Here is a 26,078-nt window from a genome sequence, read left to right on the forward strand (position 1 = left end):
CACCACAACAAAGCGTGAGCAAAGGAATGCCCTATCAGCAGCCTTCTTTGTGTGCCCACACATATCTCTTCTGTTCAAGAACCTGTAATGCTTCTCAAATATGCTTGCATAGCATCCAAACTGTTTTGGCATTCAAACCCCAGATCCTGAGAATATGTTGCCTTACATGTTAACAGAGACATTACAGATAAAAGTAGTTAGGGAGCTTAAATTAGGGAGATTAAGATACTATGTGGATTATCTGGTTGGGTCTAATCTCATCATATGAGCCTTAAAAGTAGAAGAGAAAAGCAGAAGAATCAAAGCCATACAGCTGAAAAGAAAGTCATAGGAGAAATGGGAAGTGTGAAAAAGACTTAAACCACCATTGTTGGCTTTATAGATGAACTGAAGGGACCTCACACAAAGAACAAGGTGTCTGGAAACAGAATAACCACCATCCAACAGCCAGCAAGAAAAAGGGTACTTCAGTCCTATAAACACACAAAAGTCAAGTCTACCAACAACCTGAAGTAGTCTGGAAAACTGTGCCAAAACCTTATCCTTAGTCTTATGAGTTCAAAACAGAGAAACCGTTGAGCCAATAGGACTTCTGACCTATAGAACTGTAGGTAATAAATTTGTGTTGTTTAACCGCCACATATGTGGTAATTTGCCATGGCAGCAGTAGAAAACTAGTACGAGAATCTGGATCTGATTTATGTATCCGAAACATCCCACATGAATTCTGAAACATGAATCCACTGCTCTAGTCAACCTGCTCTCCTTGCAGTCCATAAACTTGCTCATTTGTCATTAATCCCACACTGTCCCTTTGTTAAGCTGTTTCTCCTGCTACACCAATTCAAATTGGCCTTCCAAGGCTGAGTCAGTCCCGAGTCCCACCTCTTTTACATTTTAACATGGTTCCCTAACAGGGCAGTCCACTTAAGGACTTCCAAGTGTCACATTATGCTTTATAACATTATATATTATTGTCAAGTGTCTTCATTATTTTCTCTCCCCAAAACACTTTAAGCCCTTCATGAGCTGAAATCATGTCTCCTTTGTGCTTTCCAAAGCATGAAACAACAGTATATAGTAATCATTTTTTAGGAGCTTGTTTACTTTAGTTTAAAATGCCCAAATGGAGACTTTTACAAGTATTTTCTAATTTGCTGAAATAACAGCATCTACATTTTTTTGTAGTACAGTTGATTTCATCTTGTATCACAGATAATAGATGTGACCCAGGGACAAGAAGCACTTTAATTTCATTTTTATCTGTCACCTGAATAGGGAACATGGACAGGTTTCTCATCTAATGCCTACTTTTCTGCTTCATTCTGTTTCTAAGGACTTCAGTATTAACAAAATGAAAGTCATATCACACCATGTGGGGACATCTTACTAACCTCAGTCTTATGGTTTAAATATGAAACATCCCCAATAAGCTGATGTCCCCAGGTGGTGGCACTATTTTGGAAGGTGGAAGAAACTTTAGGAGGTGGGGTCTAGCTGGAAGAAAGAGATCACTGTGGGTATACCTTAAAAGGTTATTCTCTCTCTCTCTCTCTCTCTCTCTTTCTCTCTCTCTCTCTCTCTCATGCTCCCACTGCCATGATGTTACTTCCTCACCAGGAACCCAGAATCAATGGAGTCAAGAACTATGGATTGAAATCCATGAAACTGAACAAAAATAAGTCCTTACTTCCTGAATTGCTTTTCTCAGGCATTTGGTCACAAGGATATGAAGCTAACCAACACAAAAAATTGGTACAGTAGACGTGGGGTCATTGCTGTGGCTACCTGACAATGTGGAACTGGCTTACGGGAAGGATTTGGAAGAGCTTAATGAGGGATTCTGGGGAAAACTCAAAAACCAGAATGCTGAAAGGAATGCAGACAGTAAAGGTCAGGTTTGCAAGGCTTTAGATAAGAATAGGGACTCTTTTGGGAACTGGACTAGAAGCCATGCATGTTACATTCTGGCAAAGAACTTGTCTATATGTTGTCCCTCCCTTAAAACTTCAAGTGAGACTAAATTTAAAAGCAATCAATCTGCTGGAGGAACTTTCAAGGCAGCCCAGGGTTTAAGTTGTGGTGTGATTATTGCTGGCTGCTTTTACCCAGGTTTATAGTGAGAATTGGAAGCAAAAAAGCAGAGCAGAAAGATTTGAAAAACTTGCAGTTTTGTCAGAAAAGCCTGTTTAATGTTGGGGCTAACAAAGAGATTAGCACCATCAAAAAGAAGCAAAGTACTTTGCAATGAGACAAAAGGAAAGATGCCTTGGAGGCATCTCAGGAATTGGTCAGACCCATCCACAGCAGGATCAAGGGTATGAAAGAGAAATCTCCTTTGAAAGACTTTCCCTTGAGAAGACAGCACATCCAGGACACCCTGCTCTCACCAAGCAACCTAAGTGTTTCTCTAGGAGTCCTTTCGCCATACTCAGCTGCCTAGGCACTCAGAGGCCACTGCAACTGTGGTTCCACGGGGGCGTGACTACTGCTCAAGCTAGTGGTAGAGCTTGGCATTGTCCATGTGATGTTAATTTTGAAGAGATACAAAATGCGAGAGCTCCAGGGGTCATGGAAGCTTCTACCCAGATTTCAAAGGGAGGCTTGGGAGGCCAGGCAACTTGTAGTAGGGTCAAGATCATCATAGCCAGTCCCTGGAGCCAGTCCAAGAGACCGACCTTGTGGACTGAAAATGACAAGGCCACACAGACAGGGCTGCTCAAGCCATTTCTAGGTCACATTACGCCACTGTGTGGTCCAGATGCAGACACGGAGCTATAGGATTTTGTGTTTGACTTCCTGGGTTTCAGTCTTGCTTTGGTTCCATCTCTCAAATGTATGCTTCCATTCCTCCTTTTTAGGAAGGGAATATTTACTCTATGCCATTGTATCTTGGAAATACATTTTTTTATTATTATTTTATAGGGACTCACAGCCTTGAGTCTCAGAAGAGACTGTGGACTTGGACTTTTGAACAGTGTTGGAACTGTTAAGACTCTGGGAACTCGTGGAGATAAACTAATGATGCATTTTTTGTTACTAGATAGCCAGGAGCTAGTGGAGATCAGGGGAGGAATGTTATGGTTTGAATATGAAATGTCCCCCACATGGTCCCTAGTTGGTGTTGCTATTTTGGAAGGTGATGGAAATTGTAGGAGGTGGGGTCAAGCTGGAGAAAAGAGATTTCTTGGGGCATGCTTTTGAAGGTTCTGCCTGGTTCCTGGCCCTTTCATTCTCTCTACTTCTTGTCCTCCATGAGGTAAGCAACCTCCAACACATGCTCCCACCATCATGATGTTCTGCTTCACCACAGGCCTATAATCAAGGGAGCTAAGCACTATGGGCTGACATGTCTGAAACCAAAATAAGTCTCTCCTCCTTTAAGTTGTTTAGTCAGGTATTTTGTCACAGTGGCAAAAAGTCTGACTCACACACTTAGTGACAGCAGTCTATCTCTCATTGCCTAAATAATATCTCCAACTTTATTGCAGTGGATAGGCCAGATAAACAATGATATTTGCTCTCCTCTCAAAAATAAGGTCTCACTTTTCACAATACAGAAAACTTGGAGTTTCATCTTGATACTAAGATATTTCTATTTTTAAAGGTATAAAAGTATTTATGTTTGTTAAAACAATGACACAGCCAGGCATATTAGCACACACCTGTAGCTCTAGCACTTGGGAGGCTGACACAGGAAGATTGCAAGTTCAAGGCCAGCTTTGGCTACATAGCAAGACCCTGTCACAAAAAAAAAAAAATAAAAAAACAAAACAAAAAGTAATAATCACATAAATTGGTAAAGGATATTTAAAATTAAAATATCTTATCATCAAAACAAAGACAGAAAGATTTCTTGCTTTACCTTTGGACAACCAAGAGAAACTGAAGTCTGTTTTAAGTTCCCCCCAAATTAAAAAGAGACTTGCTGAAATCAGAGAACAGGAGGGAGGAACAGGCCCTGCCTGGGCGGGGGGAGCTTGATACCAGTGGAGGGGGGAGGAAGTGGGGAAAGTGTGTAAGAGGGTGCAATATAGTGCAAATACTATGTACACATGGATGTAAACAGAAAAAAGATACCTGTTGAAACTATTTCTCAAATGGAGGGAGGAAGGGATAAAGGAGAATGTTGGAGGGGGTGAATTCAAGTATGATCTATTGTAAAAACCTCTATAAATGCCACAATGTACCCCTACCCAGCACAACAATAAAATAAATAAAATAAAATAAAGGAAAAAAAGAGAGACTTACTGGAATAACAGTGCTCAATGCTTGCAAACCCAAGTCAACTTATAATTTTATTAAATCAATCTAAATTCAAGCATCTACAAAAATTGTTTTGTTATAACAAGGGGAAAAGTCCATTTCAGGACAAAGTTATTCAAGAGGGAAAGCAGAGTGTGTCTTCAGTGAGAGAACTGCTGCTATTGGGTGATTTTTTGCTAATGTTTTAAAGATTTTGGATTCCACTTTCTTGGTTTTCTGGTAGCCAAATCCACTGCCTTTTTCTCTCTTTTTATGCTTGCCTCCAATGCTGTTCATGTTTAGACCAACAAAAAAAGGCATCTTGAAGTTAAGTAACACAGCAAGTTTAGGCAAATTTAAGTTAACATTAAAGATTTGTTTCGGAGAAAAAGAACGATTGCTGGCAGGTATGGCTCATGTCTCCTGGGCTGACTTATGAAAAAAGTCATTCTTTTCTATCAGTTTTTCAAGCCAATAATGAATGTCAGAAATTTTACACCAGGAACTGTCAAATTCACTTAATGAAACCTTGGATTGCTCCAAGTAATAAGAGAAAACCAATTTTTCTGGATGAAAAATGAGCAAGACATGTCCTCCTCCATTTAGGCCTCTGGCTGTTCTACTCACAGGATGAACATATATCCCTTAGGGTCACCTGGAGGGTCATACTAAACAATCCAGTCATCTTCAGAATATCCAGCCCTGGCCCTGCCATGTCTAGTCACAATAATACTCCTGAGTCTGCATTGCTGAACTGGAAAAAAGTGGTTGTATGCATATTTTGCTCCTACTTTCCATGTGTAGCCCAAATAGACAAATATCAATACAGTGTAGCAACTAGCAGTGCTATTTCATGACCTTATAGGATGAAAACACCACCCGTTTCTTCTTTTGGCCCTTTTCAAGGAATGCAAAGTGCAGAAGGTATCTGTTTGCAAAGAGACAAACAGCAGATCCCTGCTTAAGGTCATTCACTGTCAAATTACATTTACCATCATCAATACCAATGTACAATGGCTCCTTTTTTTTTCATTTTTTCAGAGAAGTCTTTGCCTGGTCTTCACCTTTTCAAGTTGTGTGGCAGAAAAGAGAATGGTCTGTCTGTGTGTTGGCAGAAGTTTAATAATTTGCTTTAACTACTCTTCAAACCAACCTACAAGTTAAGACCAACCTAAGCAATAATCGGACAGGGAGTCATTGGATGGGATTCTCAGGAACATTCAATGTATGCATAGCCAGTTCTCTAGAAGGTGAGCAAACAAGGACTCTTGTTCCATTCCTGAGCATAAACTTTAACTTAACAGTGAGTTCAACTGCATGGATGAGAAGTGCCAGGGTTTGGGCACTGCCAGATTTTGCAGTTACTAATAGATCCCTGCCTTCCAGAAATGGTCTGACACTTTTATATTGAACTTCCATAGTTCATAAAGCCCATTTCTTTTGTTGCCTTCAGAGTGTTTTATTGATTGGATGTGTTAGAGAAGCAAATGAAGTACCCTCAAAACTCCTGTCAGTCTGAGGTCAGTCTGGGCACTTTGCTGTCATCTTCTTTATTATCTGACACTCCTCTGTGTTTTCTGATTCTTCATGAGCCCCAGTGGCTTCTTCAGATTCTTCTGTTTTTGGTTTTTGCTGTTTTTTTTTTTTTTTCTTTGTATGAGGCCCAGTATCATTCACCATTTTTCCTGCCTCCTCACATTCCACCTCCGCCTCCCTCTCCTCCTTCTTCAGTTCTGAACTAGGACACTGTTTTGCTGCTTATCTTTGGTTCACATGGTGGGTTTCTGGGTTGTGAATTTTTTAAAATTTTTACATTTTCCACTGCCTCTATTGACGTATCTCTATTTGGGACTTTTAATAAGCCCATATTCATAAAATGTGTGATGGATTTTTAAGAACTTTTCTACTACTGACTGTTTCCTCAGACACATCTCCTACTAGGCTCATCTACTAGGCTCATGTCTGTAGCTCACCCTATTGCTTTAGGTTTCACTGCCACAGTGTGAGGTTCCACTTCTCCTTCTTGCTCTGGAGTTTCTTCAGTTGGTAAGACGTGTTGGAGAAGCACCTCACAGAGATGCCACTCCAAGGCTGCTCAGTTCTCCCAGAGTCTCTAACTTGTACACATGACACTGAACAATCTTTTTGTGATATATTCTTGATACTGTTCTCTACTTAAAACCATGTATCTGAAAATTTTATTTATACCAACCTCATCATACTCACACGGATAATAACCAACAGATGTAAACATCTGTTCAATCAGAAAACAAAAATTTTAAGCAACAATGCTATTAGATTTTATTATCAATTAAGTCCATTTTCACATAGCGTCAATCAGGGAACATCCAGTGAGTACCTACTATGTATTAGAATCACAATGTGTGGTTTAACTTAGAGCTTAAAAGTGAAGATTCCTCTCTTCACCTTAATATTTGAAGCCCTCTTTGACCTGATCCTTCCCTCAGTTTCCAGCTACGACTCCATCATTATCACCACCACCAGGGATCAAGCAACTCCTGCTCCCTACACACAAAGTTCATCACAAGGGCTGGCCTCTGTGACTTGATCCACACTGTCTTTTTTTTTTTTTTTTTTTTTGTCTAAAATTCTTTCATCTCCTATTTAGTTAACACCAGTTCAAACTTTGGAACTCAGTTTAATGTCATTGCCTCTAGGAAGCCTCCTTTTCCTACCCTTCTCTTAGACTTCCTTTCTCCTTTAAAGACCATGACTTTGCTGAGGGCAAGAATGAAATCTTAACTGTTTTTATAACCTTGGGACCTAAAAAGAGTACCTAGCACACAGTCAAGTGTCAATAAACAACTATTGAAACAACAACAAAAAAAAGTTCAAACACAGTACTGCTCACTCTTCAAGTGACTTGGAAGAGAATTAAGGCATGGATACAAATATTAAAAAACATTATAAGATGTATCTTAGGGTGAGATAGGAAAGTTCATTTCCGAGAGCTGCCGTGCAAAATTACCACAGATGTGAAGGTTTAAAACAGAAACACTTTCTTTCACGGTTCTGAAGGTCAAATGTCCAAAATCAAGGTGCTGTCAGGACCATGTCCCTTTAGAGGCGCTAGGGGAGAATTATTACCTAGCTTCTCTAGCTTCTGATGACTGCTGACAGTGCTGGTATTCCTTGATTTGTAGGTATCTCATTCTGGTTTTCGCTTCTATCTTCACATTGCCTTGTCTGTCTGTCTTATAAGGACACACGTGATGGCAGTTAACCTAGGATAAGTGCATCGTCTCCCCCAATCACAACTTTTGCCGGGTGAGGGAACATTCCTTCTTTTACCATAGAGGTTAATAGCCACAGGTTTGAGAGATCAGGATGTGGAAACTCGTTTTCAGGGCTATCATTCACTCCATTACAGTAGGTATAAGTTAGAGGGATAGGGAAGTAGTCATGAGAATCCAGAGGGAAGAGAGCACAGTGAGCTAAAGTGATGACCACATGGTCTTAGCACTTTAAAGTGTCAAGACAATTTGTAGTTGTTACCATGGCTTCTCTGAAGCAGCACTGTGATACCAATTCCCTTTGAAGAAAGATGAATGCTATTCCCAGCTCCAAAATGGAAAGGATGTGTGCATGGTATAGAAGCCTAATGATGAAGTCAAGATTGTGATCTAACTCTTCTTCAAACTTTGATTTATTACCTATACTCTTTTACTATCCAAGATGAATTTAAGAAAGATCAAATGACAGACATACCACAGAGCTTCCAACCATTACTTAAGTGACAGATTTTGAGTTTCTTTATTTAATCCTGCTGAAATGTTCACAACAGAGATGCTAGTGCAATACATTAGACAAAAAAAGTGTAAAAGCTAGGGGCTTCCCTTATTCAGCAAATATGGACCCAACAAAATTATGAGGAACTTGAAGATGAATTAGGCATGCACTCATAGTCAGGGAACTACCATCTCATAGAAGCATAAAATCAGGTGACAGCACAAGCCGGGTATCTCATAAGGTTAGACAGAATGCTGTGGGACTTCAGAGGAGGAGTAATCATTCCTGGGTGAGGTCATCAGGAAAGGCTTTATGAAGCAGATGGCATTTGAACAGGGTATTGGAAAAAAGGAGGCACTTAGTAAACAGAAATGAAGGTAAAGACAATGGGAGAGATGGGCTAGGACAACTTAAGCAAAAAAGAGAATATATATGTGGATGTAAAAGCCTATAAAGTATTTTGGGAAGCAATAGAACATTCAAGTTTTATAGTTATATGCAGGAGAACAATGGAAGATAAAAATGAAAAAGAAAGGTGGTTATATGTGGTCCTTGACTGTTAAGTAAATGCTATGCATTTCATTAAGTAGGTATGGAATTTTTATTAAAGAAATTTGAAAGAGGAAAATGCATAATCATGTATAATCAGAGTTGTTTGAGAAGATTTCTCTGGCAGTGGTGTGAAAGGTGCACAAGAAGGCAGGGGAAGATAAATTGCTCAAAGATTATTTTGATAGTCCAAACAAGAGCAAATAAGGGTCTTGATTATGAAAGCAACCATGTGAAAGGAGACATGAGAACAATTTCAAAGGAAATCCCAGCAGGATACAACAACCTCCTGGGTATGTCTGATGGAGCTATGAAGACATCAGAGATGAGTGAGATTGAAATATGGCAATACAGAATAGCAATGCCATTGAACGAAGTTGGAAACTCAAGAAGAGGAACAAGTTTAACAGCACAAATGATTAATTTAGTTTACAAGTGTTAAGTTTCAAGAACCAGCAGGACGTAGAGATGCTAAGAAAGAAAGAACATGATTGGAATATAAATGGAAGAATCGTTCCCATGGAGAAAATAATTGGAGTCATAGAAATTTATAACATCACAAAGAGAAGGAGAAAATGTCCTAACACTTAAGGAATGTCCATAATTAATAAGTGGTGGAAGGTCAGAAGCTAGTCAAGAAGACCAAGGAGCAATGGGAATCCAAATGCTGAGGTGAACAAAATTTAAGGGAGAAGAGAGTTTCAAGGAATGATCAAATAACAAAAACTTTAAACTTCAAAAATATAGCATTGAGACATAGACTTGCATTTGTGTTTAGTAAATCATTTTTTCTATGGAGAAAGAGGCCAAATTAAAAGAAGACAAAGATTAATTGGAGATGATTAAGAACCATACAGATCAGTTTTTCAAGAATTTTGAAGATAAAATATCAGAAGCCAATATCAGAGGAGGAAATAGAGTCCAAAGAAAGCTGACATGTTTAAGTGTTTGTTGTGTTTTCTTTTTATAATAAATGGCTATTTTCCAATCAACATTTATTCAGTGCCCTTGTACTAGTTGGTGAGATCCAAAAATAATTAGAACTTGATCCTTACTCTCAAGCAGTAAACAAACAATTTAGTGGATAAAATTGAAATGCAAATACTTCTGTCAACAGAGTGGTGTTAACTGTGTGGAGGTGAGCAGAAGGCAGTGGGTGGGAGTATTGCAGAGGGATGTTAGACTGGTCTGGGCCAAGGCTATGTGATAGAGTGCTAAAGGACCCCTCAGATTAGATGCCTTTCACATCCTAAAAGACTCAAGGTTAGCCTGAATATTTAAACATAGAAATTGGGAGAGAGACACTGCATTGCTTTCTGCAAGGACAAAGAATCTTACAGGAGGGAAAACTTGAAGTTAAAGCGAAAAAGAGTAAATAATAGCACGTTGGGTGGGGTGGGAAGAGGACAAGATCAGACAGGTCAGTAAGGAATTAGCCTTCCCCAGCTGGAGACAGGGGTAAAAGAGACAAAAATTGATGAAGAAACATGGCCATATTCAGGTAGCAAAGAGAGAGGCTGACGGAACCAGTTGTTCTGTCTCATTTCTTAGAAAATGGAAGGGTAGCCATCTGCTAAAACAGCGTACAGGCTGGGAAGGGCAGAGGAGTGACGATTACCAGATTAATAGTCCTTCATTCTTTTTAAATGAAAACATTTGTTTACATCAAAGGTGATTCAGAGCTCAATCTCTTCCTAATGCATCGAATGTAAGAAACAAGAGGCGCAGAGTTTGGACTGTGGAGATAGACTGCCAGTGTTTGTCTTTCTATTCCACATAGTTAGGATCTAATGTGAGTGTATTTGTATTGTAACTAGGCTCTCTGTGCCTGTCTGCTCATCTAAACTCATACAGATAATAGTACTATTAAAACAAAACCTTTAGACAAAATAAATTTCACAGAGTCTAATTGAGCAAAGAACAATTCACCATTCAGGCAGCCCTCAGAACACAAAGAGATTCAGAGAACTCCACTCCACAAAGGGAACAGGCAGCATTTATGGACAGGAAACAGACGTGAGGGAACAGAACAACTTGATTGGTTACAGCTGTACCTTTGCCTCATTTAAATGTGGTCTGATCACTTGGCCACCTGAGATTGACTAAGACTTGGCTTCTGTGATTGGCTGAAACTTAGCTCTTTGTTACAAAAGTATGCAATGTTAGACTCTCAGTTATTTTATATACTGTATTATGTTACAGTTTGTTACATGAGGACTTCCCTACAGGAGCATCCTCAGGTCAACACTATCTAACCCATATTTCATAGCTTTGTTATAAAGAGTAAGAAAATTTATACACATAAAGTGCTGAGAACAGAGTCTGGAATGTAACAGGTACTCAAAAAAAAAAAGTCATCTTGTATTCTAATTATACAAGTACTAATTTGCCAGATTTTCTAAGATGATGAAAATATCACTCTGCTGTTTAATACAGTAGTTACTCCACGATGGGTGTTGAGTACTGCAACTGTGGTTGACGTAATAGAGATTTTAATTTATACTTACTTAAATTTAAAAAGCTACATGTTGCTCCCCAGAAGATGGAGGCACCATTTTAAACAGGATTTGATTGGTACAGAAATAGACCCTAAGTTCCATCTCCCATGGATCTTAGTCTTGAAGTACTATAGAAGAGACCCAACCCATTAAAGATATGGCTGTAGCTCTTAGAATATAGCTCCACTTTGTTGGTGCTGATGATCAAAGACAGCATGGAGAAAAGATGAGGCCTATCACTAGGCCTCAGAGAAGGTTTCGGTGCTCAGTAGGACATTTAACAAGAGGGAAGTCGCTTCCCCCAGCGAATAGAACAGAGGTTCTGCCAGCTTTTTACTGAAGTAGGTCAGTTGAGAGCCACTTAAGAACAGTTGGTGTTCTAAGCAGAATGGAGAGCTGCTATACAGATGTGTTCCTGAGCCCTGTTAATGTCTGATAACAATGGAGTAATTTCACGTGTGAGTCACCAAAATAGCCAGTAGCACAGTGTCTACAGTATAGATGAAACACAAAGGTAGAGGAGAGAAATGTTACCCGTGAATAATATATTTCCTTTTGTGGAAGGAGGAGAACAAATGGATTGATCATTGATGGGCTTAATGTGGTTAGGGTCCAAGGTGGAAGGGGGGGCCAGCATCAGTCCTGCCAGCAAGGGGACCAGCAAAGGAGGTTGCTATTGAAGTGGAGGAGAGGGCAGGAATTTGTGGTGCAATTCTATTTTATCTTCCCAATATTTCAAAGCCTCTTCTTGAATCCAAGATTAGTTATGCTATCTCTGTTTCTAGAACAAAATAGCCCAGCAATGCAAAACATTCCTGAGACCTTATGAAAAGGTATTATCACATTTGAAAAGCTTAGTTTAGGTGATAGTTTGGGGGAAATAAAGGACAAAGCAATCCAAATAAAAGAATGGGATGACCATGCGTGGTGGTACATATCTGTAATCCCTGCTACTTGGGAGGTAGAGTTTGTAGAATCACAGTCCAAGGTGGGCCTGGACAAAGTTGTGCAAGACCCTATCTGAGAATGTTAGAAAGTGAAAAATATTGAAACATTCCATCTATGTATGAAGATAATATAACACAATGCACTGTTGAATAATAGGGGAGCAGGGCAATAAAGGAAAAGTAAGGAATGGAGGGGTTAATCTGGTTAAAGCACCATATACACATGTGTGAAATACCAGGTGAAACTCGCTTGGACTATACACTTTAAAAAAGTGAAGAACAGGAAGGCAAAACAGTTCCTTTCCAGGAGTGGGGTACCAATGGGAGGGAGGAGGGCATAAGAAAGGGTGAAGGGGAGTGAATATGGTGGATGTAATTCTGTATTCATGTATGAAAATAGAAGAATGAAAAGAGCTGAAATTGTTCTAAGAAGTGGGGGAGAGAGAATGAGGAAGACCAATGGGTGGGTGAATCTAATTAAGATGTATTGTAAGCACATATGTAAATATCACAATGTATTCCCCCTATACAACTATTATATGCTAACCAAAAAGACCCTATCTAAGAAAAAAAACTAAAAAGGACTGAGGGTGTGGCTAAAGTGGTAGAGCACTTGCCTAGCAAGAGGGAGGCCCTGAGTTCAATCCCCAATATTGTAAGAAAGATAAAACCAAAAAGGAATGGGAAATAAGCAAGAAAAAACATTCTTGAACATTGTCAAAAAAAAAATGCAAAAATTGTTTTACATACATGGAAAAATCTTTATGATGCAACTAGTCATACCTAATCACCATCCACTGCAGGAATTTCTCCTCCTCTCCTATAGCATCATTGTGGTTCCTGGTGCCGGGTACTTGAGCATGAAACCTAATGCTCATATGAGTCCAGCAGAACTGGATTCAAACCAGCCTTCTTTTTTTTCCTTTTTCTTTCTATTATATTATTGTTGTACTGGGGGTACATTGTAACACTTACAAAAGTTCTTACAATACTTCATTGTTGAATTCACCCCCCCCCCCAATCATTCTCCTTTATTCTGCCTCCCCCCATTCCAGGAATAGTTTCTACAGGTCTCATTTTTCAATTTTCATAACAAGTACATAATATTTCCACTACATTTATCATCCCCCAGACAGGACCTATTTTTACCTTCCTATTCTCCATTTTTGGGGGTTTTTTTGTTCTGTTCTCCATGTTTGAAAAAAGGTATTTGTGTTTGTTTAAGATAGCCCTAAGGGAATTTCCTTGTGACTTTTCCATGTATGTATTTCCATGTATTATAATTTGAATTGGGTCATGCCCTCTATTTTTCTTCTTTTCTACCTTATTTCCTCTTGTATGGTTATTTCAACAGGTTTAAAAATTCTATATTCTTTCTTGTATAGAAACTACATCACCTATAGTCATCTTCTTAACTTCCTTCTTTTACCCTTCCTCTCCCATTAGTGACCTCCCCTTAGTTTCTCCTAATATTGCTTATATCTGTGTGTGTCTATCTTCTTCACATGAGAGAAAACATGCAGCCTTTGCCTTTCTGAGCCTGGCTTACTACTTCACTTAACATGCTATGCCCTCCAATTGCATCCATTTACCTTCAAATCATGTGGCTTCATTCTTCCTTATGGCTGAATAAAACTCCATTTTTTTCATCCATTCATCAGTTGTAGGGCATCTGGGTAGTTTCCATAGTTAGGCTATTATTAATAGTGCTGTAATATACACTGGTGTACAAGTGTCTTTATTGTATCTTGACTTACATTCTTTTGGGTATATCCCTAGGAGTGGTATTGCTGGATCATGTGGCAGTTTTATTTTTAGTTTTTTGAGCAGCCTCTATACTGTTTTCCACAGTGGTTGCACCAGCTTGCATTCCCACCAGCAGTGAATGAGGATTCCTTTTTCCCCTCATCTTCACCAACACCTGGTGTCCTTTGTGTTCTTGATGGTAGTCATTCTAACAGGAGTGCGGTGGAATCTTAAAAGTGGTTTTGATTTGCATTTCCTTTATAGCCAAGGATGGTGAGCAGTTTTTCATGTGTTTTTTTTTTACCCATTTGGACTTCTTTCTTTGAAAAAGCTCTGCTCAGTTCATTTGCCCATTCTTCATTGGGTCATTGATTTTGGGGGAGTTTAGTTCTTTGAACTCCCTATGTATTCTGTTTATTAATCCCTTGTCGGCTATATAGCTGGCAAAAATTTTCTCCCATTCTGCAGGCAGCCTCTTCAATCTGGTGACCATTTCTTTTGTTGTGTAGAAATTTTTAGTTTCATGTAGTCCCATTTGTCCATCCTTTCTCTTAGTTGCTAAGCCATTTGAGTTCTACTGAGGAAGTCATTGCCTATGCCCATTAATTCCACTGTATTCCCTGCTCTTTCCTGCACTAGCTTCAAAGTTTTAGGTCTTATATTAAGGTCCTTAATCTACTTTGAGTTGATACTTGTACAGGGTGATAAACATGGATCTAGTTTCAGTTTTTTGCATGCAGATATCCAGTTTTCCCAGCAATATTTGTTGAAGAGGCTGTCTTTTCTCCATCATATGTTTTGGGTACCTTTGTCAAAAATCAGGTGAGCATAGCTGCATAGATTCATATCTGGGTCTTCTATTCTGTTCCACTGGTCTTCATGTCTGTTTTTGTGCCAGTGCCATGTTTTATTGCTATGGCTCTGTAGAATAGTTTGAAGTCAGGTGTTGTGTTACCTCCAGTGTTGCTCTTTTTGTTCTCTATTGCCTTGGCTATTTGCCATCTTTTGTACTTCCAAATGACCTTTAGGGTTGATTTTCAATCTCTGTGATGAATGTCATTGGAATTTTGATGAGGATTGCAGTGAACATGTAGATTACTTTTGGTAATATAGCCATTTTCACAATATTGATTCTATCAATCTATGAAAATGGGAGACCTTTCCATCTTCTATAGTCTTCTTTGATTTCTTTCTCAATGGCTTGTAGTTTTTATTGTAGAAGTCTTTCACTTCCTGTGTTGTTTATTCCTAGGTATTTTTTGAAGCTACATGATTATACATGGAATTGTTTTCCTGTATTTTTCTCAGTCTGTTCATTGTTGATATATAGAAAGGCTACTGATTTTTGTAAATTGATTTTGCTACTTTGCTGAAGCTGTTTATGGTATCTAGGAGTTTTTTGGTGGAGTTTTCTCAAACCAGGCTTCTTACTGATTATGTGAGCTGGATGAATTACACTCCCTTGTTAAGCCTCAGTTTCCTTAACAGTAAGATGGCAACAATAATATGTATTCACAGAATGTCACAGAACTAAACATCACAAGGTAGCCTGTAGAGGATATCCATGAGTGCCTGAGTTCTCATCTGATGCTAAGCTTGTTCGCATCTAGAACAAGGACAACTTCCTAGTCCATCACACTTTAGGTTTTTATTTTCAAATATCATCTTTACACTTTTCATTGGAGAATGTATGTTTTGTACCATAGCAAAAGAAATAGAAGTGTATTTGTGGGAGGTAAGCTGCTAGTCTTTTCTGAGGCAGGCAATGGAGACACATAGAAAGCAAAGCTGGCAAGGGATTGCACAGAGGCATGGCATAGGTCAAAGAAGGTTAGGCATAGCTTGGAACAAGGACTTGTCCTAGAGTCAGTGAAGCCAGGTAGGATGTGGGGGAAAGAATGGGCAGACACTCCAAGCAGGGAGAGTTCCAAGTAGTGACAGCACAGCTCTTGCCTTAGGTTTTTATTAGAAGGGTTGACCTGAAAGCTTGTAGCTCTAGACTTCTAACCTCAGAGATTCAACATTCCTTCATTCACTCAAATTCCTCTTGGAACTCTCTAGATCTCAGCAGAAACGTGTAGTATTTAAAGTCCAGGTATAGTTCCCATGAAATTGGAAAGTCCCCTCATGCCACTGTGAATCTCTCATTCTGCTTAGGAGGAACAAACTTCTATCCTCATTGAAGTCTCCAAAGAAACTATATCTTCATAGATGCACACCCTCACCATCCTTACACAACGTATGAGTATTCAAATTGTCCCCAGGCTCTCCAATTCCTGAGGCAGACATCAAGCTAGAAACCCAAAAGCACATAGAAAATAGATGGTCAAAGGCTGTTAAACGCTTACTTACTAATGTAAAGCAATTGTCAGGACAAATATGGGGAATGTTTGGAAAAGATGCAGAGGCCTCTCTAATTCAACCAAAAACACATATCCATGGCTGTGATGCTATAATAGCAATATGTCCTGATTTTTAGGATGCACCCTAAACAGAAGACACAGCATCAGTGGTATGGATCCAGGAGGAGAAATCCATCTGGTCCTGATCCTTGATCATGAAGCCTAACATTTACATAAGAGTTCCATGAAGGAGAGCTCCACGGCAGAACACAATTTACTTTTAAGACTTGGATTTCACATAGAGATAAAAAGACACATTCACGTCATCTGAGAACTGTATTCCATTTTTACCTAGTGCTTCAGTGTTCTTCAAAAGCATCCAAGAGGGGCACCATCTCCCCCACAAAATGAATGAACGAAACACTACTGTAGGCCTTCCTTCTAACTGCTCACTTTCTGTCTAGATAAATTGGTAAGAATCTCAGTCTTACACTGATCCAATGAGTTGTATGATGAAACAAACCTCACCCATGTCCCCTTTCTTCCAAGTCCTTTTGGAAAATGCTCATACTATCACAGATAACTTGCTAACCTCACCAAGAGGACTTTAGAATTTCCAAAATTCTTGTGTTCTAAGAAAGCCCACATTCCTATGAAATACCCTAAACTAAAACTTCTTTCCATTTCAAGGGAAGTGGAATAAAAGGTCATTTTGAAATGTTGGAGCAAGATAAAGAAAAGAAACAACAATAAAAAAACCCTAAGACCAGCAGAGTAGATGTAGTATTTCCCTTTCAGTTGTAAATGCTTACAACCAGGTCTTGCTAGTGCTGGCGGCAAGCAAAGCCTGAATTACAATTCAGAACACACACCTTGACTGGAGCCTCTGAACTCTAACTTTGGCCCCATGTGGCTCTTTGTCACAGAAGGGCTGGTTGGTTCTTCCTCTTTGCTAATAGAATAGCATGAAGAAATGTGGTAAGAGTAGTCTCCTAGGAAAATTTAAAAGTAGCCTCCAGATTGTTCTAAGGGTGTCTCTCTGTCACCCCACGATCTCTGTGTCCTTATAAATTCTCTTTTTTGCTTCTAACAGGTATCTCTTTCCCTTGTTTCAGTCTTGGCATGACAATAGACTTGTAGGGAGGAGGAAGCCATGGCTCATATTTCTAGGACCTGGAGGTAGAAACCCATCAACTGCCTCACACCCACTTTTCTCTAATAAGTCATGGCTTCCTATCTACCTCTCAGTCCCTACTTACTGTAGTTATCATAAGAAGTGACCATCACACACTATGTGCAGTAGAGTACCCTAGGAATGAGTCCTTTTATTTCATTGGCTTAATAACACATTTACTGAGTGCTTACTACAAAAAGAAAAACAAAACATTTATTATATAGTTTTGTAGAACATACACATAAAATATACAGACCCATTCTTTGAATATTACTCATCTCTGGGCTATAAGAACTCAAAACAGCTCCAAGGGCAAATGACAGTTCTTTGTTCACGGCTCACCTGAATTTTTTTTTTTTTTTAATAAGTGATTGAGCAATCTAGTCAGCCATTTATCTCTGTCTTTATCAAAGGTTGGCCCAAATCCCCCTTCTTGCATTTCTTGGCTGTTCTTCTGTTTTTTGTGGGGGTTTTGTTTTTGGTTTTGCCATTTTCTTCTCAAATATGATAGACGTGGCAATTCACTGAGAATGCACTGAGGAGCCAATGCTGGCAGCAGTGTTACTGTTGCTGGTAAATTGCTTCTTTTAGCATGAGACAGGGCAGCCTGCACTGGCTGCAGTGGATACAACAGCCATTTTCATGCCTGTCCACAAAAATAAGCTGAAGTGCACATTTTTTTAAAAAACAAAACACGTTTCATTCTTAGAATGACAAATGAAAACATGACAGCTTATTTTGGAGGTGGAAGAGAGAAAATCCCAACAAACCACCATTAAAAGAAGCCCCCAGTTAGTGTGGATAGTTGTGGAGACTGGGGAGAAGAGGCACACAGAAGAAAAACGATTACCTATTTATTGTTTCTGTTGAATTATAACCATTTGGTAACCGAACCCAAGAACCTCCAAGTTCAAACTGACCTCAAGGTTGAACATGGACCAGGACTGCTAAATGTCAAACAATCGTGTCAAATTTTGTTTCATTAATTTTCTCTCTTTTCCCTGTTTCTTAATATTCTAAGAAGATCACCTCTCGAATAAATTTTCTAGGGCTCTCGTTCAGAGAGCTTGGTTCTTGCAATGTTTCCTTGTCAATTGTAGATCGATTGTAAAAGCCAGTCCCAGAAGTCTGGACTCCCCTTGTCCTGCACCAATTTGCATTGTGGCATTACCCACATTAGAGAGAGCAGCCTAGTCTCTCCTTTAGAACAAACCTCCAGAATTGAACAAAAGACAGGCCTCCTGCTCATTAAGAGCTGCACATCTTTTGAGTTAAAGGTACTAGCAACTGTGCCAATACAAAGCAAATGGTTTGCATTGCCTGCCCAATATAATAGCCTATGCAACATCCTGCCAGAGGGGTCCATTGCTAGTCCAGCAAGGCAGTCAGATTCCAGACAGTAATGATGTTCAACAGGCAAATGCAAATTTCTTAGGTCATCCTAAGTTTTTTTTTCCAAGGAGATGATGTTTTCAAATGTGGAAGAGATACATCTTTAACCTGCTCTGCTTGCCATCTTTGACTTTTTGATTCTGGCTACCAAATCCACAATTAGGCCACCAAGATGGACTTGCTGTTGTGATCTCCCTTCATTTTGACTTGCCTGTTTTCAGCATGACTGACTCTGGGTTGCCAGAGAGCAAACTGCAGTGTTTCCTCTGAGATAGGCAATGGGCACACAGTCATTGTCCCTCTGTTCTCCTTCCACATGCAATGTTTATTGCTGACTTGGTGGCACACCCCCAGAATGCCTGCACTGGTTCTTATTCTAAAAACCATTTAAAATCCTCACATTTCAAAGAGAAATGCCCCCTCTTGTGGTGGCTTCTGCATACTGCGGTCCTAGCTTGCCTCAAAAGTACTCTAAGATGCTCAGTAATTTCCTACAGAGACCTGCGGGGCTACTAAGATTTGCAATCAGCTGAAAAGCTGGGCTTCTTGGTGTAAGAGATGAATCCTCTATAACTTCATCTGGCTGTTTAATATAAGTTTAACCATTAAAAGACTGCTGATAGTCAACCATTTTTGACCTATAAAGCAGGAATTTTATACAATTCTATGTATTATATAGATAAGTCAACCAGGGAAACTGAATGTCAGTCAAAAATGGAAATCCTTGCTACTCTGATAACTATGGTAAGAAGTTTTAGACATAATAAACAATATTTTTCAAACCCAAAATACTAGAAACTTTGGCCAAGCTCTGAACTTAACCTTCTAGGGTTTCCTGCTCAATAGACAGTTATAAGGGGCAGGCTTGGGCCAGAGGCATGGCTCATATGTTAAAGTACCTGGCTAGCAAAAAAAAAAAAAAAAAGAGCAGGCTTCCAAGGTTGACTTTCTGTCATTTGTTTGTCAGGGAACATTAGAGAAGCAAATTGCAAAACTTCCTCTACTCCAGCACAAGCACCTGGTACTCAACAGGCTTGTTTATCTGAGGCAAAGCAAATATAATAACACTAAATGAGGTGCTATGATTCTTCTCATAGGTTTAGTTGCTTTGTAAATGCTCTATTTGATGTTTGTTTGTAACATAAGAAATTAGTGTGTGATGAAGTATGCTAAATACTCTTTTTCAGAAAAGTTAATTCATTGTGCTAGTAAAATATAAAAATAGGGTGCTATGTTTTAATTTTTCACTATTTAAAAGCATTGGTGTCAAAGGAGAATGCCCATCATGTCAGAGACTATACTATATAAAGAGCTCCTAGAAATGAGTAAGAAAAAAGGATCAACTCAGTATTGCTAAAGACACGATCAAACACTTCACACATTTTTTAAAAACTGGTTTTAAATACATGAAAAGGTATTTGACCTCACTCAGAATGGGAGCTATGAAAATTAAACCTTACATTGATATATCATTTTCACTTCTCAGACTGGAACAAAGCAAAACTTTGTTGATACACACTTTATAAGGTTATGAAGAATATCATAACATTTCTGCTATAAGTACAAATGGGCACACTTCCTAGATAGGACAATTTAACAACATTGTCCACATCACAAGTACATACACTCTAGGCCCCAACAAGTTTCATGTCTGGGGATTTATCCTACAAATATTCTTACTCACATATTAGCAACACATGTTTATTAATTGCAGAATTACTTGCAACAGCACAAAACAAACTAAAAGGCAGTCAAAAAGGATATAGTTTAATAAAGAGCACTCATTTAATGGAAGATTATCCAGCTGTTAAGGAAAAAAAAATAGGAACTCTCAATATACCAATATGGAGGATCTCCAAATTATTTGGAAAAAATGTATGGACCATTGCACATCAGAAGCCACTATCTAGTTACAGTTTGAGAAAGAAAAGCATATCTTCTTTTTTGTTTTATAATAATAATGAAACTTTAGAAGGATACCCAAGAAAGTAATAACATTGGTCAAAAGAAATGTATGGGAGGCAGGTTGTAGAAAGAAAATATTTTATTGTAGTCTTGTTTGATAGAGGGGAGAATGGTGAAAGTATTGTTTATACAAAAATTAAGGGGTTGGTGGGCAGTTCAGTGCTTGCCTAGCATATGCAATGCCCAGCATATGCAATGCCCTGAGTTCCAGCCCCAACATCACACACACACACACACACACAAAATAAAAGCTTAACTGAAAGAGAATTATTTATGTCAGTAGACTTTTTAAAATCTCATATCGTCAACAAATTAATTTAATGAAGTAAGTGTTGACATGTAGGAAGAGTGTAAGTAAAACTGTTTAAGGGCTTTGTAATACTTATTCCTTTTTTTTTTTTCATTTTTCTTTTATTATTCATATGTGCATACAAGGCTTGGTTCATTTCTCCCCCCTGCCCCCACCCCCTCCCTTACCACCCACACCTTCCCCTCCCTCTCCCCCCCAATACCCAGCAGAAATTATTTTGCCCTTATTTCTAATTTTGTTGTAGAGAGAGTATAAGCAATAATAGGAAGGAACAAGGGTTTTTGCTGGTTGAGATAAGGATAGCTATACAGGGCATTGACTCACATTGATTTCCTGTGAGTGGGTGTTACCTTCTAGGTTAATTCTTTTTGATCTAACCTTTTCTCTAGTACCTGTTCCTCTTTTCCTATTGGCCTCAGTTGCTTTAAGGTATCTGCTTTAGTTTCTCTGCATTAAGGGCAACAAATGCTAGCTAGTTTTTTAGGTGTCTTACCTATCCTCACCCCTCCCTTATGTGCTAAAGCTTTTATCATGTGCTCAAAGTCCAATCCCATTGTTGTGTTTGCCCTTGATCTAATGTCCACATATGAGGGAGAACATACGATTTTTGGTCTTTTGGGCCAGGCTAACCTCACTCAGAATGATGTTCTCCAATTCCATCCATTTACCAGCGAATGATAACATTTCGTTCTTCTTCATGGCTGCATAAAATTCCATTGTGTATAGATACCACATTTTCTTAATCCATTCGTCAGTGCTGGGGCATCTTGGCTGTTTCCATAACTTGGCTATTGTGAATAGTGCCGCAATAAACATGGGTGTGCAGGTGCCTCTGGAGTAACCTGTGTCACAGTCTTTTGGGTATATCCCCAAGAGTGGTATTGCTGGATCAAATGGTAGATCGATGTCCAGCTTTTTAAGTAGCCTCCAAATTTCTTTCCAGAGTGGTTGTACTAGTCTACATTCCCACCAACAGTGTAAGAGGGTTCTTTTTTCCCCGCATCCTCGCCAACACCTGTTGTTGGTGGCGTTGCTGATGATGGCTATTCTAACAGGGGTGAGGTGGAATCTTAGTGTGGTTTTAATTTGCATTTCCTTTATTGCTAGAGATGGTGAGCATTTTTTCATGTGTTTTTTGGCCATTTGAATTTCTTCTTTTGAGAAAGTTCTGTTTAGTTCACTTGCCCATTTCTTTATTGGTTCATTAGTTTTGGGAGAATTTAGTTTTTTAAGTTCCCTGTATATTCTGATTATCAGTCCTTTGTCTGAGGTGTAGCTGGCAAATATTTTCTCCCACTCTGTGGGTGATCTCTTCAGTTTAGAGACCATTTCTTTTGATGAACAGAAGCTTTTTAGTTTTATGAGGTCCCATTTATCTATGCTATCTCTTAGTTGCTGTGCTGCTGGAGTTTCATTGAGAAAGTTCTTACCTATACCTACTAACTCCAGAGTATTTCCTACTCTTTCTTGTATCAACTTAAGAGTTTGGGGGTCTGATATTAAGATCCTTGATCCATTTTGAGTTAATCTTGGTATAGGGTGATCTACATGGATCTAGTTTCAGTTTTTTGCAGACTGCTAACCAGTTTTCCCAGCAGTTTTTGTTGAAGAGGCTGCTATTTCTCCATCGTATATTTTTAGCTCCTTTGTCAAAGATAAGTTGCTTATAGTTGTGTGGCTTCATATCTGAGTCCTCTACTCTGTTCCACTGGTCTTCATGTCTGTTTTTGTGCCAGTATCATGCTGTTTTTATTGTTATTGCTTTGTAATATAGTTTGAAGTCAGGTATTGTGATACCTCCTGCATTGTTCTTTTGACTGAGTATTGCCTTGGCTATTCGTGGCCTCTTGTGTTTCCATATAAATTTAAGGGTAGATTTTTCAATCTCTTTAATGAATGTCATTGGAATTTTGATGGGAATTGCATTAAACATGTAGATTACTTTAGGGAGTATCTACATTTTTACTATGTTGATTCTACCAATCCATGAGCATGGGAGATCTCTCCGCTTTCTGTAGTCTTCCTCAATCTCTTTCTTCAGAAGTGTATAGTTTTCCTTATAGAGGTCTTTCACATCTTTTGTTAGGTTTACACCTAGGTATTTGATTTTGTTTGAGGCTATTGTGAATGGAATTGTTTTCATATATTCTTTTTCCGTTTGCTCATTGTTAGTGTATAGAAATGCTAATGATTTTTCTATGTTGATTTTATATCCTGCTACCTTGCTATAGCTATTGATGATGTCTAGAAGCTTCTGAGTAGAGTTTTTTGGGTCTTTAAGGTATAGGATCACATCATCTGCAAATAGGGATATTTTGACAGTTTCTTTACCTATTTGAATTCCTTTTATTCCTTCTTCTTGCCTACTTGCTCTGGCTAGGAATTCCAGTACTATGTTGAATAGGAGTGGAGATAGTGGGCATCCTTGTCTGGTTCCTGATTTTAGAGGGAATGGTTTTAGTTTTTCTCCATTAAGTATAATGCTGGCTGTAGGTTTGTCATATATAGCTTTTATAATGTTAATACTTATTCCTTAATGATAAACCCCTCCTCTGGCCCTGAGCAAATGAAGGGCACCGCTTCTAAGCCCACTAACAGCAACAGAATCTGATCTCCAGTACAGAATTTGGCCCCAAGATAAAAGCTCTGCTGAGGGCCTGACTTTTCTTCCAGACCTCAGGCCCCCCCATTTAGCATGAGAGCAGATATCTGACAGCCAGCAAATGAGTCAGTGTCACTGGTTTCCATGTGAAATAAGTTTAACTAATACTTAAATATTTTAAAAGACAAAGAGTTCTTAGTCTTTGATATATTGATTCGTAGTTCTGAGCACCTAATTATTAGGTGCTGTCAGGCTCTGTTCTAGGAGCCCCAGATGGACTCAGGAGCATACAGCAGCTTGAGTAACATGTTCCAGGGTTAAAACTTAACCCCAAAGCCAGCGCACAGCTTGTTGCTGACCTCCAAGTGGCTGAAACTTAGTTATTTATAGCTTCAGGGTGAAATGTTTGCGTAAATAAATTATATTAGTTACTTTTGCATCTCTGTGAGAGAACAACTTAGAGGGAAGTTATTTTAGTTCACGGTTTCAGAGGTTTCAGCCCATAGTCCTGGCTCTGTTGCTTCAGAGTGCGTGGTGAGCATCATGGCAAGGAACTTGTGGTGGACAAGAAGCTCAGAGACCTGGAGCCTGGAACAAGATACAGCCTCCAAGGACACACCACCAGTGACCTACTTACTCCATCTAGGCCCAACCTCCTTAAGTTTCAAGAACCTCCCAAAATAGTGTCACCAGCTGGAGATCAAGCATTAACACATGAGCCCATAGGGAGCATGTCACTCAAACTAGAACATAAGCCCACCTAAAAACCCAGAAAGAAATCAAATTAAAAGGGGAGACATCATGAGATTGTTAAGCTTGGCAAGGTGAAAATTGATTCATGTGCCTTTTTGTCCCTAACAATAGATTTTTTTAAATGTAACACAGTAGGAGTGAGGCAGTCAAGTTCACTTGGACTTTCCATATTTATTCCCTACAAATGAGGGAGCTTGAGTTAGAACAGTGTTTCTGACATTACTATCTACGAAGAATCCTTTTTCAACTCTTTTACCCTAGTCACCCTCTACCATAAAATGCTGATGCACATTTATAGCTATGCATATCTATATACAAGGTATGTCTGTGTCTCTACTGTATGTGTGTCTGTACTTAATACATAAAGAGAATTGCCTCCTTCAAGAACCATTTTTTGTCCCAATAAAAGTGAGTGAATTACATCTATAGGAAGACTCACAAGATTCCTTCGAGCTTTAAAACCAAGGGGATGGTGCAGTGTTATGAAAAAAAAATATCCATAGTTAGGTAATAGATGAGTTTGAGTCAAAATCCTGATCTATAGCTTGCTTAACATATGCCCTTGAGTAAGCTATTTAACTTCTCTCAGAAGTATCCTCATGTAGAAATCGGGCCTAATGATTCCTCCTATAGATTGTCATAAGCATCAACTGAGATAAACCCTGGCACTGAACGTTGTGCTCCCTAAGCCATAGCAATTGGTATTTTTTTATCTGCTAGATTTAAAACATCTATATCTTACATTTGTGTATCTAAAAAATGAAACACTGCTGCCACTAACATACAATTATAATCAATGACTCCACAACCTCAACGTACTTTCTTTTGTGCCTGTAATGTAGTACCATATGCCAACTCCTATTATCAACTACAAATTCTACTCCACTTTCAAGATCAAGATCAAACATTACCTGCTTCAATAAAACTTGCCTCAGTTTCACCAAATGCAAATCTCCTCAACTTTCCAAACCCCATCGTGCCTATAATACCTTAGAGTGGCAAATATATTCCACTTCATAATTTACATAGATTTTTAAATACCTTAAAGATAAGAACTCAGTTTTATTCCTCTATCTACACAATTCACACACACATACACATACAAATTCAACATAATAGTCAGTAAATGTTTATGGATCAATGAGTTAACACTGCAAAGTCAGATCCCAAAGTCTAAATATGACATTAGCACATAAAAAAAAAAAGCAAAAAGGTACTCAAGCTAATGTCTATATTAATGTAATAATCTAGAAGAGTAATTAAAATACAGACAGGATTGAACTTGTTTTGTCATTTTTTTTCATTCTTTCTTCTTTTATTTTATTGTTTTTACATTTACTTGTGTTTTGTCATTATTTATCTCCCAAACTCCTAAACATAACTCCTAAATAAAAGTTTATCCTAGCATATTGTAGAGATTGAAAAAAAATTTTTCTGGTAATAGTCAATTTATATAACATATGACATTTTTTAAAACAGGCAGTCCAAGAAGGGTTAGGGTCTCTTCTAATTCATATCTAGCTTGAGTTTAATTAAAGTGTGCAGGGTCTGTGCAACCACAGAGCAGTTTTCTGGAATTCTTACTTTATTACTATCATCAATGGTTTTTCTTTGTTGTGCTCCTGCCTCAGCTGGGGAAATTCTGTAATAAAAGAAGCACATACGTCAAATATAATCGCAGAAAGCAGAGAGGAGCCAGAAAGACAGAGTGACTATGTGAAACATTTGCTTTTTAGACCCTATGATGTTTTAAGCATATACCTAATGTTTTTTACACATGCTGAATAACCAGGCTAATTAAAAAG

The 26,078-nt window shown here is 38.7% G+C and overlaps 1 pseudogene; it reads right to left on the reverse strand.

Annotated features, from left to right (window-relative positions):
• Positions 1 to 4,377: 4,377 nt before the first annotated feature.
• On the reverse strand, positions 4,378 to 25,248 carry LOC109679862 (ATP-dependent RNA helicase DDX18 pseudogene; annotated as a pseudogene).
• Between the last annotated feature and the right edge of the window lie 830 nt (positions 25,249 to 26,078).

The sequence above is a fragment of the Castor canadensis genome, chromosome 4, assembly GCF_047511655.1.
Source record: "Castor canadensis chromosome 4, mCasCan1.hap1v2, whole genome shotgun sequence".
NCBI lineage: Eukaryota > Metazoa > Chordata > Mammalia > Rodentia > Castoridae > Castor > Castor canadensis.